This window comes from Aulonocara sp. 'chitande type north' Nkhata Bay, linkage group LG1 (genome assembly GCF_057382095.1).
Source record: "Aulonocara sp. 'chitande type north' Nkhata Bay isolate Kocher_YH1m ecotype deep benthic linkage group LG1, A_spYH_male_GT1.1, whole genome shotgun sequence".
In the NCBI taxonomy this organism is placed as follows: Eukaryota; Metazoa; Chordata; class Actinopteri; order Cichliformes; family Cichlidae; genus Aulonocara; species Aulonocara sp. 'chitande type north' Nkhata Bay.
In genome coordinates this window covers 11,647,488-11,664,204 of record NC_141344.1, presented here as the reverse complement: position 1 = coordinate 11,664,204, position 16,717 = coordinate 11,647,488, and the positions used below count along the sequence as shown (strand labels likewise).

Genomic DNA, 16,717 nt, shown 5'->3' with positions numbered 1-16,717 from the left:
GTGGAACAGCTTAGATCAATTGTTGCAATTGTGCTCGTTCGTGGGCGTGTTTAGGATTGTTTTGGCCTATCTCTGTGCTGTGAATAAAACCAGTAGACTGTAGTTAATGGTGTGAAAAATGGCATCCATCGAAGTGCACAAGCAGCCTCCAAGAATAGCTACATCATTTCATTGTGTCAAAGCATACTGTATGCAGAGGGACAGCTTTCTCTCCATTAGGCCATCAGATTGCGTTTTACTAAGGTGTGGATATGTGATTTTATAACTGTTGAGATACACATAATGTAAAATAAACCGATTACTATTATGATCAGATTTTGAAGAGGCGCTATATTTTTCTCTATTTCCATTGCCTGTAAAAACGCTCAGGGCAGCATGGACCAACCCACTCACCAGCGGTGCAGCTTAATCCAGCTACAATCTTTGGAACTGTGTTATACTGAGGGATCATCAGGAGGCTTTTTTTGTCATTCCTTTTATTTTTAGCCATAGTCTGTGATGCATCGTAAATCAACCCAGTTTCGAATGAGATTGTTCAGTTTTCACTAGCAGAAATAGCTCAAGTTAGATGGCACACTACTAAGCAACTGGACCATTTCTAAAGCCTTTCAAGGGCTCAAGTCTTTACACATCCGTCCTGACACATAACACCAAACAGGTTCTCTCAGATAACACACAACAGGTGTTTTAGTGCTGTTGATATTCAGCATTTCTGATATTTCCACCATAGGAAAATTATTGTGCATCTGGTATTTTGTTATGCATGTTAGAAAATCCTGCCAGAAACTGTGTGACAAGTTACAACAGTATGACTCACTTCTAATTCTGGCTTGGCATGTGTAATGTTGCACACTGTCTTAGTATAATTAAAAATGTGTTGTTTACAATATAGAGCCAGAATGCAGCTGTGACAATGCAATTGGGTGTTTTATTTTTAATCAGTATCAGCTATTAGTTTGTAAAGCTATCTAACTTGATTTTTTCATGTGTACAAATATCAGAGGGACAGCTCAGGTTGAGCAATTTGGAAACCAAGTTCTGGAGACAAGACTGAGGTGGTTTGGTCATGTACAGAAGAGGGAGAGACGCCAGGGAGAAGGAAAAGAGGAAGACCACAGAAAAGAGTCATGGATTTAGAGAGAGAGGTACCTGCAATGGTTGGTATGATAGAGGAGGATGCTAGGGTTACATGGCTGCTGTGGCAACAAGGTAAGTCAAGAAGAAGATCCCTACTTGACTTACTAATTAGTCCAAAAGTAGCATTTTGTACAGTGGAAAGTTTACTGAGCAAAGTTTTTAATTGTAAAGTGCTCGAGCAACAGCCCACTTAACTGTATCACTCAGAATGAATCATAATAAAAAGGATTCTAAAATTTGGCAGTAATCTGTCACAATTAAACAAATAAGGTCTTGCACAAAAAATAATTATATAAAGGAACATTTATCATATTCAGGGACAAGCCAGTGTTGTCTTTACTTCTTTCGCTCTTTTATATAGTTGATGAATTTACACTTTGTGAGTTTAAGAAGGATGAAAGTCCTCTGGTAAGGTAAAGCCAGGTTTTATTCTCCATTATCCCATAAACACCTTTATGTGATAACTTGTACAGTTTTTAGTATCACAAAACACAAATGGTCAATTATTCTGTAAGAAAGTTATTGAGTTATACATTAATTTTGAATCTGGCCGTTTTATTACCATTCAAACATAAGTTTCTGACAATATGTACTCAAGTGTATTTTTTTCCACTATCTTTTTGTTTTTTATATTGCATATTTTTAATTTCATTACTATTACACAAAATAACTTTGGATATGTGATGAATATAGGTACAGAACCTGTAGAGAATTTTCTGGGGATAAATGACGGCAGAAAAATTACTGCTTCAGTACTATGATAACAGAGTGTATAAAAGAGGCATGTCTCCTATCGAAGGCTCAATTTGGCTCTTGAAAAGCATTTTGCCAAGGCAACATGAGAACACTATGGGAGTAAAAAGTCACTGAGGACACCATGTGCTTTTCCTCAACAAAACTACCAGACCCATTTCTAGCAACTGAGTATTTAGAATAGAAACAATTCCTCACTAAACTATACAATTTAAAAATGCTACGTTACTGTGCAATGCAGGCCTTATGTTCTTTTGAACATACACAAAGATCTGTTTCTTTTACTGATACAAATCACAGCAGATGTGGTGTACTATATACAGTAAAACAGATTACAAATACTATTAAAAAACTAGTTTAAATTCTTAATTCAGTGTCTGCTCAACAGGGAAATTAAATTACATCTTGAAAAATGTTCTCAGAGAAACACCCTTATCCTTTTTAATGTTTAAACACCTCAGCTACTTTATTTCCCCCAACGGCTAACTAGAAATGCAAATGTTCTTGAGGGATAAGCTTATGCCTAGTGTCATCCTGTTTGGTTCTTTCATGAAGTTCCTACCTAAAATAGTTGGTTTTAGTCGATGTTTGTCTCACTTTGGAAATGCTTTGTTTAAATTTGAAGTAGAAGAGCTTGTTAGGGGCTTTTCACAGTCTGAGAGTAGGTTTTTCTTTAGATCAGGATTTTAGTGGCCAGTTAAGTTTGTCTGGTAAGGTTGAAATTTAATTTAAGACTCGTAACATTTACTTCAAGTAGATTTTTTTTTATATTGTTTCCACTGTTTTGGAAATTCAGCATAAAACTGACACAACTGTGTGTGGTGGCAAATAGGATTAGCTGAATTTGCACTCGGTTCTGTGATTGCAAGATCACAGGCTCTGGGAATAATAGGAAATACAAAGGTAACACACCTTGCAATGTGTGCATCGGAACTCTACAAATACCATAACATTAAATTCTCTTACTGGGATTATTTTGAATCCCCTAATTAATGCCAACTAGCCCAGGATCCATTTAACATCTAAATGTCATTAATTACTTCACGTTGTAAAGAGTTGATCTGTCTGAATATTTAAGCAGGTGGCCTACAATGTCTGATGCTATGCTAATCTCCATTGTGGACCTATGCAGAACCTTCTTATCAAATAAATCTCAATTTTTTTGTTTTCATTTAGTATGCAAGTCAAGTTTTATATTTCACAATGAGAAAGAATGCAGATGTCTACTGACCTTAAGTGATGTGCAGTTTTTGGGATGATATCATTACCTTCCAGCTACACAGTGCTCCAAGTACTACAGAGCCAACCATATTAATCATCACAAAAACAGTGAATCCTGCAAAGTTGCCTCATAGACATCTTTACTAAATCTATGAATCACAAAATCTAAGCATTCATATAGAAAACAAGCCAAGCAAAACAGAATGACACACAGATCTTCATCAAGGCGTAGCACCTGTCCACTCAGGGAGCCTTTTTGCATGCTGAGAGCTGAATGAATTAACAAGTACTTAAGAGAGTCCGTGTGTATGACTCTACATTCCTACATTAATGCGTTTTTTTTTCCTCTCTACTTCTTTGTGTACTACATCTTTAACGGTTTTGGCGAGGTGGCTAGTTGTTGGCTTGCATACCGGGTAGCTGGTATTAGGTTTTGTTGCGGATGGTATCCAAAGGGAAGCCATCTATCCAACATAGATTGAGGCTTGTGCCAGTAAGTGTTGGTGGAGCAGGTGCTGAGGCTGCAGGTGAATAAGTTGGCCATGAGAATGAGTTAGACTTCCAGAATAAATTCAGCTCTTCTGTGATAGAAGAAACACTTTGTTCTCTGAAGAGCAAGATGTAATGGCAGGTCATTACATCTCGGCTGTCTCATAATGTTGGTAATGTTAACACATACTACAGTCATTCTAAAGAACAGCACCTTCAAATCTCTTTAAATTCAATGCCTTCAAAAGCAGCTCTGTGTTTTTGGAGCCGTCCTCTGACTCTGTTTCTCTCATTGCTTTGCACTGGCAGCTCACACTGACAGAAGCACGGCATGGATGGCTGCCACCACTGTCATTGTCAATAGCATGACAACACACTATCTAATGCAGGGCAGGCAAAAATGAAACACACACAGCAGAGAGGACAGGCTAATTATTCAGACACACAGCTAAGAGCAGAAGGGGACATAACTTGTCAACAAACTGTTTGGGTGATTAATTTTTTTTGTCATCTGCGCAGTCACCTGTGTAGTTGGCGGTTTATGGTGATAAGATGACGAAGAATACGGACTTTTATGCAATGCAGCAAGGTGTAAGAGGGTAAAAATATAATGAGTCTTAAGTCTGCTGTTATTTTTAAGGATATTGTCTGGCGAGGGGACTGCAGGTTTGTGTGGGCTGTGAGGACCATAAGTTACAAGGTTCTGATTAGAGAGATAAACACTGGAAAAATACTCATTATGATTATGCAAAAATAGATTAAAAATAACAATTATGTGTCTGCTCTATTTTCATAATTGTGCTATGCCAATGATATATTTTCATACATTTTTCATGTGAAAAAACCCCATATATATTAATTCCTAGAAAGAGGTTAAAGTAACAGGAAGATTAAAAGAAATATAATTTTTCCGTGCTTTATATCCAGAACCCAATTTTAATAAAATCGTGCAAATACTGAACCTCAGCCTTTTTACATGGCATCAAGCAAACTCACATTTGTAATTATCCACAGACCCAATGTCTGCATTATGTCAAATGTTTGACTATAAATAAAAACGTATACACTAAAGGACAACAAAACCCCTTTTTGAGAAAGGTGGGCACAGTAATCATTTGTTGTAAGCATTTTTATTCTTTTATGTCATGGACTCTTTTTTGATACAATAATGCTCATTAATGCATTTTTATAGAAAATATCTTCTGTCTCTTGCCCTGAGCAGGATTCAAATGATCTGGCGCTTCATTTCAGTGTGAAATAAGTGACAGCTGTGTTGTAGTGTCACATAAAGAAACTGTTTATGGCCACTTGTGTCTCCAGTGATCACTTTTTTTTATTCAAATCTCTGGGAAGCCCTTTCTGTTGTAAAATGACTCTATTATATACAAAAACTTTCAGCCTCATTAGCTAGATTTGTAATTATCAATTGCATGACCATCCAGCTATCTAAATTATTATTTAAACCATTAATGCATTTTAACATCTCTGAAATAAGGATTTGGAGAATATTAGGCATATAATCACTCAATGAGGTATCTTAATTTAAATAACTTACAAAGAAAGGAATAAATGCTAACGTTAATGAGAAGATGCTGATTAGTAGTACATAGAATACATAGAATAATAATAATGGATACTTTATTGATCCCCATGGGGAAATTACTTGTTTTTCTCTGCATTTGACCCATTCACTCAGTGAAGCAGTGGGCAGCCCACTAAGCAGGCGCCCGGGGAGCAGTGTGTAGGGACGGTACCTTGCTCAGGGGTACCTCAGGGTAGCCGTTAAGTGGATTCGAACCGCCGACCTTCCGATCATGGGGCGACCACTTTACCTACTGAGCTATCCCTGCCCCAAATGTCCCCAAACTAAATGTTACTAAATGTTTTACATGACAAAATGAATTCAATAAGATCTTGTGCTCTCGGGTAGTCAGGTAATTTAAAAATATTTTCCCAGATATTATATATTAAACTGAAAAAATTGTTGCTGAGTGCATGGGCTGATGTAACCCATGCACTTATGCATGCTCCAATAGAAAAACAGTGAACCCTTAATAACAACAGCTGCATTTTAAGGTCTTCTGGATGACTAAGTGTACTGATTTTAAGATAAAAAAAAACAACAGAAAAGCCACTAAGATTTTATTGATGTGATGTTCATCTTGATACCTGTCATTAAAGCTTGACTGGCTGACTGACTGATTAGCAGGATTGTACTGACCTCGTGTAATTAGTACTTTCATTTATTCTTTCAGCTTACACTGAAAATACATCACACAATATAATCAAACCCTCCACCCTGCTACGGTAGTCCATGGTTAACTGTGGTCATTTCATTAGAGAATTCATTATGCATGACAAATTCATATTCATAAACACCAACTCAGGTGTAAAGCCATACATAACACATACAATACATTCACTTTGACACAGTAAAATCTATATTTGCATGCTGTGTGTGGTAAGGAATGTAAAAAAAAGAAGAGCCTGACAAGTAGACCCTCTCTGCTACCCTCAGTTCAACTATGAGTCACAGTTTTGAGGCTTCTAGTCAGACATACAAATACAGATGGAAATCAGATGGTTGGTAGAGATACTAAAAATGACCTTTTGGCTGGAAGAAGATATGGACGGGTTTTGTTAAGTGTTAAGTTACTAAACCACACTTGCTGCTATGGTGACATATGATGACAATGAAGAAATGTTATATCCTATATTTAATCCATTCTGCGGTCTTTCTTGAAAATAAAAATGGTAGATTTATAGTTTAGTCATTAAAACAGTATGATTATCAATGTGTGGACCAGTGTAAAAAAATCCTTACAATCCATGTGATCAAGGACTAAACCTGACGCTCTATTCGCGTCCATCGCGTTCGGTGTGAACACACCGTAAGGGTCAATCATGACTGGAATGACTGTCATACATTTTTTTGTACTACCACATAAATCGTAAAGCTCATTCTGCTGCTTGAGGTTTATTACCAATTCTGTGTGCATCTGTGAATTCCCAAAAGGCAAACTACGTGACTAATTGTCCTAATGTTTAGAGGCCGTCCTTGTTTGGCTTTAGAGCCATTGATATGGATTGTAAGGAGGTGGTGAGGAATGATCAAGCAGAGTTGAGCTGCACTGATGACCTCAGGAGCGGCTGCTAAGGTCATAGCTGAAATTATAACTTCTAGAATCAGCTGTTCATTTTTGCAAAGAGGGCAGCTTGATGGAGTGGTTTGCCCAAAGTCAGGACTTTCAGAGTCAGGTGAGGGTGAAGACACAGGTCACCCGTTGGTGGTTTTGATTGGGGAGGCATCTGTCAGCACAAAACAAAGAAGACGAGGATACAGAACAGCACAGCATCCGACGTCCAAAACAGACTGTATAGGGGTCTGTCTGTGGAGAGAAAATATTTACAGACTAAAAATCAAGAGATGAAGTAGAGAAGGCGGCAGTGTGAAATCGAAGAGGAGAGAGGTGGAGCCACAGACAGACGGGGGGAAAAGAAAAGAGAGACAGACACAGTGAAGGCTTATCTCTTGGCCTGCAGACAACAGTTCTTTTTCAGAGCCGCAGCTCTGAAAAAGGGTGGGGGTGTCTCTTTGGGGTGCATGAGCCAGAGGGTCAGCAGTTCATCCCATAATTCTATGATTGCAAGTCAGTTGCAGATGCTCAAAAAATAATAAGAATAAAAATAAACAGCTATCCATTTAACACGTCATTCCAGCTTCTGACAACTAGAGGTTGTTAATCAAAGCATATTTGCCAGGGTTCACAAAGGAGAAAGAAAAAAAATCTCTTTACCCATCTGTGCGCTTGCTTGTTTGTAGACGTTACTTATATTTTAACTGATACTGGAATTCACAAGTCCTTTGCCCCCAAGAAGCATCGGATCCATCTGTCTTGCGTCACTAATGCTTTGCACAGTCATTTGTAACAACCATAAATAGCAGTGGTCTACATTTAGTCAATGACATCTGCTATGACCTAAATGGAGGAAATATTAAATGGGCTGCCAGTGGCTAAATTTATGATAGCGCACACACACTTTAAAGGGATCTGTGTTTTCTGTACGTTTAAATTACGAAGGACAATGCAAACACTAAAAAAAGCGTTTAAAGTCACAATGACTTTTACTGGAGATTATTTTTTCCTTTTAATATGTGATATTTATAAAATATTAGTGCACATAGTACATACAGCACTTAACATACAAATTTGTTCTGATGTATGTGCCCTCTCATTCTGTTTAAGATAAAGCCCCAACTTTGCTGAGCTGTCACTATGATGCTCTAAAATGTATTAAAGAAAGATAACTTGGTGCTAATTCTTAAGTCTTTAATAACTTGTTACAAAGTGTTTTTTACTTTATTGTCAGTGAAGTTCAGGGAAAGGCATCTAACCATCAGGCCTCATATGTAAATAAAAGAGTAAGAGACATGTTAAAGATTGTAATAGTTGGGTTGCGGTCACGTGGTTCTGATGACGTGCGGAGGCAGCGCGATTTTTGAGTGGAGGGCGGAAGTAAACATGGAGGACACTGTGGAGAGTCAGGAGAGCAGCTATTGTGCAACTTTAGACCCCGTTTCTCGGGAGAGATATAAACAGATAGTTAAAAAATATATCGGACGTGATCCGTATTCTTTGAAAATGTCCGAATACACCACAGAAGTAAAGGATTTGCCTACTATCGAGGCTGTGGATATCACCAACTACTTGGTCCTCCAGACTTCTTACTACACTAGGCAGCAAATGAAAGCTTTCAAGAGTCTGGAGGCGTACAATTTTTTTGTCAGCGGGTGGGTCCACAACCTTGGAACAAAACGTCTCCGTGATGGATACAGTTTGGTGTTTGCAAGGGTGAGTGTTTGTTCTTATATTGCTTTATCTTAAACACGCTAACAGTTAGCGGTAGCGGCTTTAACGTCAACAAACATGCCACATCCTTAGGACTTCGTTAGAGTGACAGTTGTTTGTTTCAAGGTAAACCATTCTCAGAGGTCTAACGAGACACCTCTGAAGACTTGGGTAATTGCAAAGGAGGATGGAGAAGTGATTGCAGCTCATTGCAATTGTATGGCAGGGTTAGTAGCCTGTTCTCCACTGTCACTAGGCTCAAATCCGGGCTCTCAGCCGTCTGTTGCATATCCAAAATCGCCTCTGCACATCGATGCTGTTCTGCCTTAAGCTTCATTCTTTTCTCTCGTTTGAGAACTGATTCCGATCTGGGTTTTCGTTCGTAGCCGAGATTGACCGTCGGAGCCCAGTCCTCCGACTCTTCGTCATCCAAAGCACTTGGGCAGCCTATAGTCCCAATCAAGTCAATATTAGACTACTAACTTAAAAGCACTAAGTAAACGAGAATTTAACGACAACCTAATGCTAATAAGTTCGTTTGCAAACATAACATTACCTCTGACGAAGTGGTCGCTGCAGACACGGGCATTGGCAGACTCTGCTCCTCCCGACTGTAAACGTAAATTTAAAATCCATTTTTTCCTACGTTTTTCGGTTAGAATTTTCCATTTTTCTCCTCTTCGTTGGGCTATTTTTGGTACCCTAAAATACCGTTTATCAGTTTCTCTGGTCGACCTACTGGAGCATCCGTAAACACAACAGGACATAGGCATTTTGCGTACTGTCTGTCTGTGATTTTGCGCTTATCTTTTTCACTTCCGACCGCCAGTCAAATTTCGCGCTTTACGTCGACGTCACGTCTACGTCAAATGAAACCTAGCTATTTTAAAACCTTTTCTTAATGCTCTGCTTTGAAACAAGCTGGAGACAGGATGACCTTTGAACATAACATAGCTGTGAATGTAAATCTCACACAAAGCTCTTTAACTCCACTAATTGATGCCTGGAGCAAAAAGATTTGTTTTTTTTAAATTGCTACTTTGACGTAACCACATGAAGGCTTTGTGGCACTCCTGTACAAGTACACCTCTGAGAAATGTGCACTCTGTCAACATCCCTATCCTCCTTTGACCAGATGCAGCCCATCCAGACACCTGGAGGGGGGCGACACCATTACCTCTCCTCAGCCTAATTGCAGGGACATAGCATTGGCAGTTGGGCAAGGATTCTGAAGCCAACTTCTGCAGGAGAAGTAGCAGGGGCTTGATGGGCTGAAATTCATTCTGACAGTCACTGCCTGATTGACAGATTGCTAAAGGTTGACTGCGGCCTCTATGCGCCACAGGTAGATGGGCCTTTGCCCCGCCACCATGGGGCTCCAGGGAGATTGGCTTTGGGATTGGGAAGCAGGGAACAGCTCAGGAAACATTTAGTGTTGGATTTGAATCTGGCTATAACTGTTGGTGGTCAGGCAATTAGATATACACAGTGCAAAACACAGCCTCATGCTGTTCTCAGCCCACTCCTGCCTGCCTGCCTAAGCCTATACATATGTATGAGTTTGTGCTCACAAAGTGGAAAGGAGTACCAAACCAGCCATAAACTATGGCTTTTCTCATTTCTGAAGCTGTCTTAATAGATAAGATAATCATGGTGGATGGATGATAGATAATGTAGAGGTGGTTACTATTACTGACACGGGTTAACAGTTTTTAATACATGTTTTTTGGCTTAATACTATTCATCGTACATTTCTTTCATACATATCATCTGACCTGTCATGCTGTTTGCTGCAAAAATTGCAATCTGAGTAATTACTTAAAATTGATTGCATCAGATTTTATGCACTTGGACACAAAAAAAGGGATAAAGATCAATAAATGCTACTTTCACTTCACAAATATACATCTTTTTCTTTTTTTAAAAATCAGTGAGCCTAGTAGAGGCGGAGGATACACTATTGATCTCTAACTCTCGGACACAAGTGGATATCCTTGAGGAATAAACTTTGTTTCACAGCTAAACTAAGCTACATAGCCTATCAAAACACATCATCTGTATGTGGGGCTTCAAAATGCGTTCTACCACATCCCTGAACAAAATTACAATTAAATAAATAATATATGCAGGCATTGTGAACAGTTTATTTAAATAAGATATACAAAGGTTGAAAATTATTAGATTTTTTTTTTTTACTAACCTCTGATCCAAAAAGATCAATGTACTGGATTTTATTTTGCACTCTCAATATGCATGTAACTCACTTTGATAGACAAAGGGAAAAGCAGCAGATAATTTCAGTTTGATAATCTTAAAAAAGAAAAAGAGGAAAGACAAAAACAAACAAATGGAGGCTGCCTCGGGTATCATCTCATTGAGGGGCATCGAACCACTAAAAGCGAAAACAAGCTTCAAGGAAAGGACGGAAAAAGGAGCGCTGGCACCGCTAACAACATTGTCACACAGCCCACCCACCCACTTCTTACCCTCCTTTCACACCAGATTGTCAAAATAACTGTCAGAAGTGTTTCATTGCTCAGAACTGCTGGAGAAAATGTTGGCCTTTGCGAGTGGTGGTGTGTGCTCACAATATTGAGGGCAATAAAGAAAGAAATAATCTGACATAGCAGTTCAATTTAGCAACATCATTACTTTGATGAAAGGTGCACCACACCGCATCTAAGCAACTTCTTATAGTGACACTTCGTTTTAAAGCAGAAGAGAATTTTTCTCATGACAAACCTGCTATAAACTTTTGCGGCAGCCAGTGGCTGTATTTTCCATCTATTTTATACTTTATTGGATTTCCTGCCTTCATCTGCTATTGCTGTATTTAGTGTTGATGATTTCCATTGTGAGAGGAAAAATAGGCCATCGAATTCTCTTAATTCACCACATACACTCTGGCCCCTGTCATTTAATTGATAGATGGAAGCTCTTTCTTTTTTCACTTTCTCCCACTCCCCACATAGCTCTCCATTTATCGCCACTTTCATTACTCGGAGCAGAACGGTAAGTTTCTGAGATCAGTGCTGGATATCTGGAGGCTAATGAGTTGGGTGGACTGCAGTGATTGCATGAGGATATGCCTTTGCTATCTGGCAGTAGTGACATGTTCAGGGTGACAATAGAAAGATGAGTGACTAAAAGCTATGGCTGCTCTGACATTACATAGAATACTCTGATTTCTTTTTTCTCGCATTTATTCCATTTGTCCTATTTGCGTACTGTTAGGACTTTATCAATAGATACTCCTCACTGACATTCTTATTGGTACTAGTCTAGACATCTCACACTAAGCTTAAACTATTTGGGGTGGGGTTTTTCATGTCAGCCTGCTCTTGATTCAATAAGCCTAACAAGCCATTGCGTTTGTGTAAAACAGAGTAGCATTTTGGTAACTATTTAAGCGCTATTGGGCAGGTGTTGTGAAAAAATGATTTTTACTGGCCTTTTACTCTCAAAGATTTTTGTAAAAGGAGTAGTTGTTAAGACGTGAAGAATATTATTGTTGACTTTTTCTGAATTGTCCCCATGATTCATCATCTCTTCGATGCCTGTGATGTGTCAGAGAGAGGAAAATGATACCTGCAGAAAATGTCATCAATTAGAACCTTTCCGCTGGAAAACAAATGTCTTCTTGAATATGTAACATTCTAACCCTAACAGATACCCGTTACTGTTGTCTAGGTGTTTATCAGCAATTTAGTGCAGACAAGTCTGGTACTGGAACCAATTTAAAATTGGTTATATACAATACCTATCACTAAGTGCTGACTTATTAATGGTTGCAGTTGTAAACACAAGTTTACCAATCACAATCGTCTGCATACTGGAGGTCTTGAGATACATTTTCAAGTTACTTACTAATCAGTGTATCTCAATAATGACATGCAGCTTGAGAGAGTACGTATTTATTAATGAGCCATCTCTGAGCAAAATCCCAGCAATACAACAGTAGGATATGCTGGTGTAAGTGTGGGCCTGAAGCACCCTGCCAACAGCACTGAGGCATGTCATTAGAAGCACCCAATCCAGTCTAGATACAGGACTGTTGCTCAAGTACTGGAATTATGACCACAGGCAAAAAACACAAACACTGGTCCTCCAGCAGGTGTGGGAACAATGCAGGTCTGGTCAGCTCTGTTCTCTTAAAGATGGTGAGGCCAGTTCCTTAAATTTTTCTGGTTAAATTTAGACCATTGTCCTCTGCTGCAGACAGAATACTAATAAGGCCAGTGCAAAGCCAAAGAGAGCTGCAAGAGACTCCGCTCCTGTATTCCTCCCTCTTTTTTACTGCATTAAAGCTTTCAGGCTTTCAGAACATCGTACAACTAAAGTAACCCGAACCATAAGTTTAACTGTAGCCCTGAGATATATTGACTCCTTCTCACACAATTATGAGCAGCTTTTGAAACACCTTAGGCATTTTAGCGACACATTAAAGTCACTTAATGGGATGCCGATTTTCACCACTGGACTATCCAAATAAAGTGTAGCCCATTAAATGAATATTTCATATGCATTTTGATGGGATCTATCAGACACTCTGCAAACATTACCTATTATTCATTGCTCCACTAGCATACTCTGATTTCCTTTCATTTTGCATTAGATGCAGTGAACACTTCTGAAGCCCAGCCATTTGTTTGACTATGTAAGTAATTGAGCAGATACAGTATAGTCACATACATCATTGAAGAGTTGCAGATGGAAAAAAATCAGCATTTTGTTTTTCCCGATCAATCATATTTCTGGATTCAGAATTTTTTGTAATCTAACATTTACAGACACTGCTGATGTAGACAAACTTTTGACATAATAAAACTGTTGTGTTGTGATTAATGGTAACCCTTTGTGCATATTAAAAGACTTGTCAATCAAACATAGCATGTTTTAATCTTTGATTTTTAATAACATAAAAGTAACACATGGATAATTCATTCTACTCTAAGTGCTTGGATGGGAACCCTCGCTAGTTATTCGTGCAGCCTGAAGCCCACAGGACTGTTCATTTCTGACCAAGGCCTCAGTTCAACACCAATAACAAGACTACTCCAACAACTACAGGAAAAGCTAGAGTAACATTAGTGCCTGACCGAACACACCAACCCCCCATCTTGTTCTCTCTTCCTTCCTTTTTTTTTTTTTTTTGCTCTGGTAATGAGAGCAGATGCCAAATGAAACCACTAAGCTAAGCAGAGCAGTGCTGAAATAAGAAATAGCTGTAACCAGGACACACTGGGTGAATATTTAGAGCAATGTACATATTTTAGCATGCCCTTTCATGTGATTCCAGGTTAAAGTGGATCATGACTGTGCCTTCACTGATTTAACTCCAGGTTTGAGGGCAAGTGCAAGTATAAGTACAGTAGGACAGTGCCAAGTAAGCACTGTTGACACTATGTGTTATTCTTTTCAAAGATGGGACGTGGGTTATGAAAGGGCATGGTTTCTGCCTTCTGCAGTCTCTCTCATGCTCTGCTTTTCTTATTATCATGCTCTTTCAGTCCTTGAACTCCCTTGAGTCAACAGAGACACTCCATCTGGGGTCTGAAGTCAGGGAGCTGGTACAGTAGGATAGTGCCTACGTGTCAGCATGCTTGCTTCGGCCTTGGCTAGTGAAAGAAGGGTAAGGAAGGGTAGAATAAGGGCGAGACAAGAGAGCTGCAGACAGTGAAGGAGGGAAAATTCAGGGTGCTTCATCATCTTCAGCGACAACTGCACACAGAGGGAAGCAAAGTACATGTCCACTTACAATCTGCAACCTTATCCAGCAGCAGGCTGCCAGCTAGCGGTCACCTCGCAGACGTCTGGCCAAACCCATCTATTAACCCAGAACAGCTGGCCACTTCCCAGCTTGCAAGACTGTGCCTTTAATTGTGCTTGTGGTCTAAGGAGAGAAGACTGGGTGGTCTGCAACGATTATATTCTTATTCCAATAATATACTGCCCAAGAGACTCAATCTGACAATCATCCACAGACCACACGTGGAATACCTCTCATTCCAAAAAAACAAAGAAAATATGAGACGAAAGTGTGTACTGTGAAATTTGATGTGTGCTTTACTGTTAACAACCTTAACTGCCTAACCTCCCACCCCATCCCTAATACCGCCGTCTCAACTGCTGAATCCTGCCGATGCTGCAAAATGAGCAGGCATCTACATAATACAACAAAACTAATTTCCTCATCTCCTGCTGTTCTTGAGTCCTGGGAAGATGAAAATATTCATTGCTGTTGTCCTGAACACAGCATAATCATCTAGGATTTACGCTTCTAGCTTGTATCAAATTAATTGTGCATGGAGTGAGGAGGGTCGAGAGAATATCTCATAGAAATGGATTTCACCACGTCATCACACAAATGTATAAAGTAGAACTATAGTCTTTGTTTTCTTGTCTTTGATCACAGCAGAGTGCACATGGTCGCTGCCTTTACTAAAACACGGAAAAGCAAAGCAAAGATATGATGCGGCATTGTATATGAGCTCGTTTCCAGGCTTGTCACCACAGAATAAATAGGGGTGGTATGTACAGTATTTACATTGAAACAGATAAAAAGGAAACACATGACGAGACCACTGCCTTAGGATTATCTAGTGGCTTTGAAGTCTTCTGCTGATGCAGTGGTTACTTTTGCCTGAACACTTAAACCCCTAGATGAAACTTAGCAGGAATTATTAATGGAGGGCTACTTGCCTTAAATGACAGAAACAGACTGAAAAATGTGCATGTTGGTTTGATGTTACAAACAAATTTGTATGATTCAGAATCTTTATTCGCAATTGCCAATTGTTTGTTTCAAATTCAAATTCAAATTTTTATTTGTCACGTACACAGTCACACACAGTACGATATGTAGTGAAATGCTTGGACAACTGCTCGTGACCTAAAGAAAACAAAAAAGGAAAAGGCTATGAATAAGATAGGAAATAAATATGAAAAATTAAAAAGGGTAAATTTAACTAGGAAGGAATAAAATATAAATTAAGGTTAAAAATGAAATAACTGTACAACACAAATTAGAATGAAGGGTAAATTTAACTGGGAAGAATAAGATAAAGATAAATATATAAATTAAAGTTGAAAATAAAATAACTGTACAACAAAATACACAATACACAATATAGAACTATATAAGAATGTATGAAGAAATCTAAATATAAATAAATATATACACAATAACAGCAGCTGTACAAGTATTAACCGGAAATGAAGAATATAGTGACCAGTGTTGTGCAAAACCAAAGTCCAGAAAGTCCAGTGTGTGTGTAAGAACCATATGTGTGGGTCAGTACTGTGTGGTGGTGTGATTGAGAGACCGTATCGCCTGCGGGAAGAAGCTCCTCCTCAGTCTCTCTGTGTTGGTCTTCAGGGAGCGGAATCGCTTTCCTGACCTCAACAGAGAGAACAGTCTGTTGTTGGGATGGCTGAGGTCCTTCACGATCTTCCTGGCCTTGGTCCAGCACCGCCTGCTGTAGATTGAGTGCAGGTCAGGGAGCTCGGAGCGGATGGTGCGCTCAGCTGACCGCACAACCCTCTGTAGAGCTCGTCTGTCCTGCATGGTGCTGTTCCCGAACCAGGTTAAGATGTTTCCCGCCAGGATGCTCTCTATGGTGCACGAGTAAAAGTTCCTGAGCACCTTGTAGGGCAGTTGGAAGTCTCTCAAGCGTCTGAGGTGGTAGAGACGCTGTCGGGCCTTTTTCACCACAGTGTTGATGTGACAGGACCATGACAGGTCCTGCGTGATGTGAACTCCGAGGTATTTTTCTGGGATGAAGAAATCAAAGTCTGAAAAAATATAGTTTAAGAAATATTGCTTTTCCTGCCAGTTTGCTAATTTATTTTGGAGCATAGACAGTAGGTATTACTCCTCATAAGGTATTTCTACAGTGACTGCACTTATTTATGGCCAACTTCATGTCTGCACCTTAGTTAAAGCCAGTCTCTGCAGGGCTTTTAAAATCCAAATTCCAAAAGAAGTTGGGATGCTGTTAAAATGAAAATAAAAACAGAATGATTTTTAAATGTCATAAACCCATATTTATTTACAATACAAAAAGAAAACGTGAAAGGTTCAACAAGAACTCTTTGCATGAAAAAAATCTTATTTTGAATTTGATATAAGAAAAGCATTTTGGAGTCATCATCTAAAAAAAATCAAAATCCAGAGAAATCTCTGCACATAAAGGCCAAAAAACAATAAAACAGGCATGATTCTGTCATGGGAATCATTGCATAAGTTCGGGAACACTTGAAACACC

The 16,717-nt window shown here is 39.1% G+C and overlaps 1 protein-coding gene across 2 annotated transcripts in view; it reads left to right on the top strand.

The window, feature by feature from the left end:
- Positions 1-16,717, top strand: part of insyn1 (inhibitory synaptic factor 1) — a 53,758-nt gene that overhangs the window by 10,288 nt on the left and 26,753 nt on the right. The window lies entirely within an intron of this gene.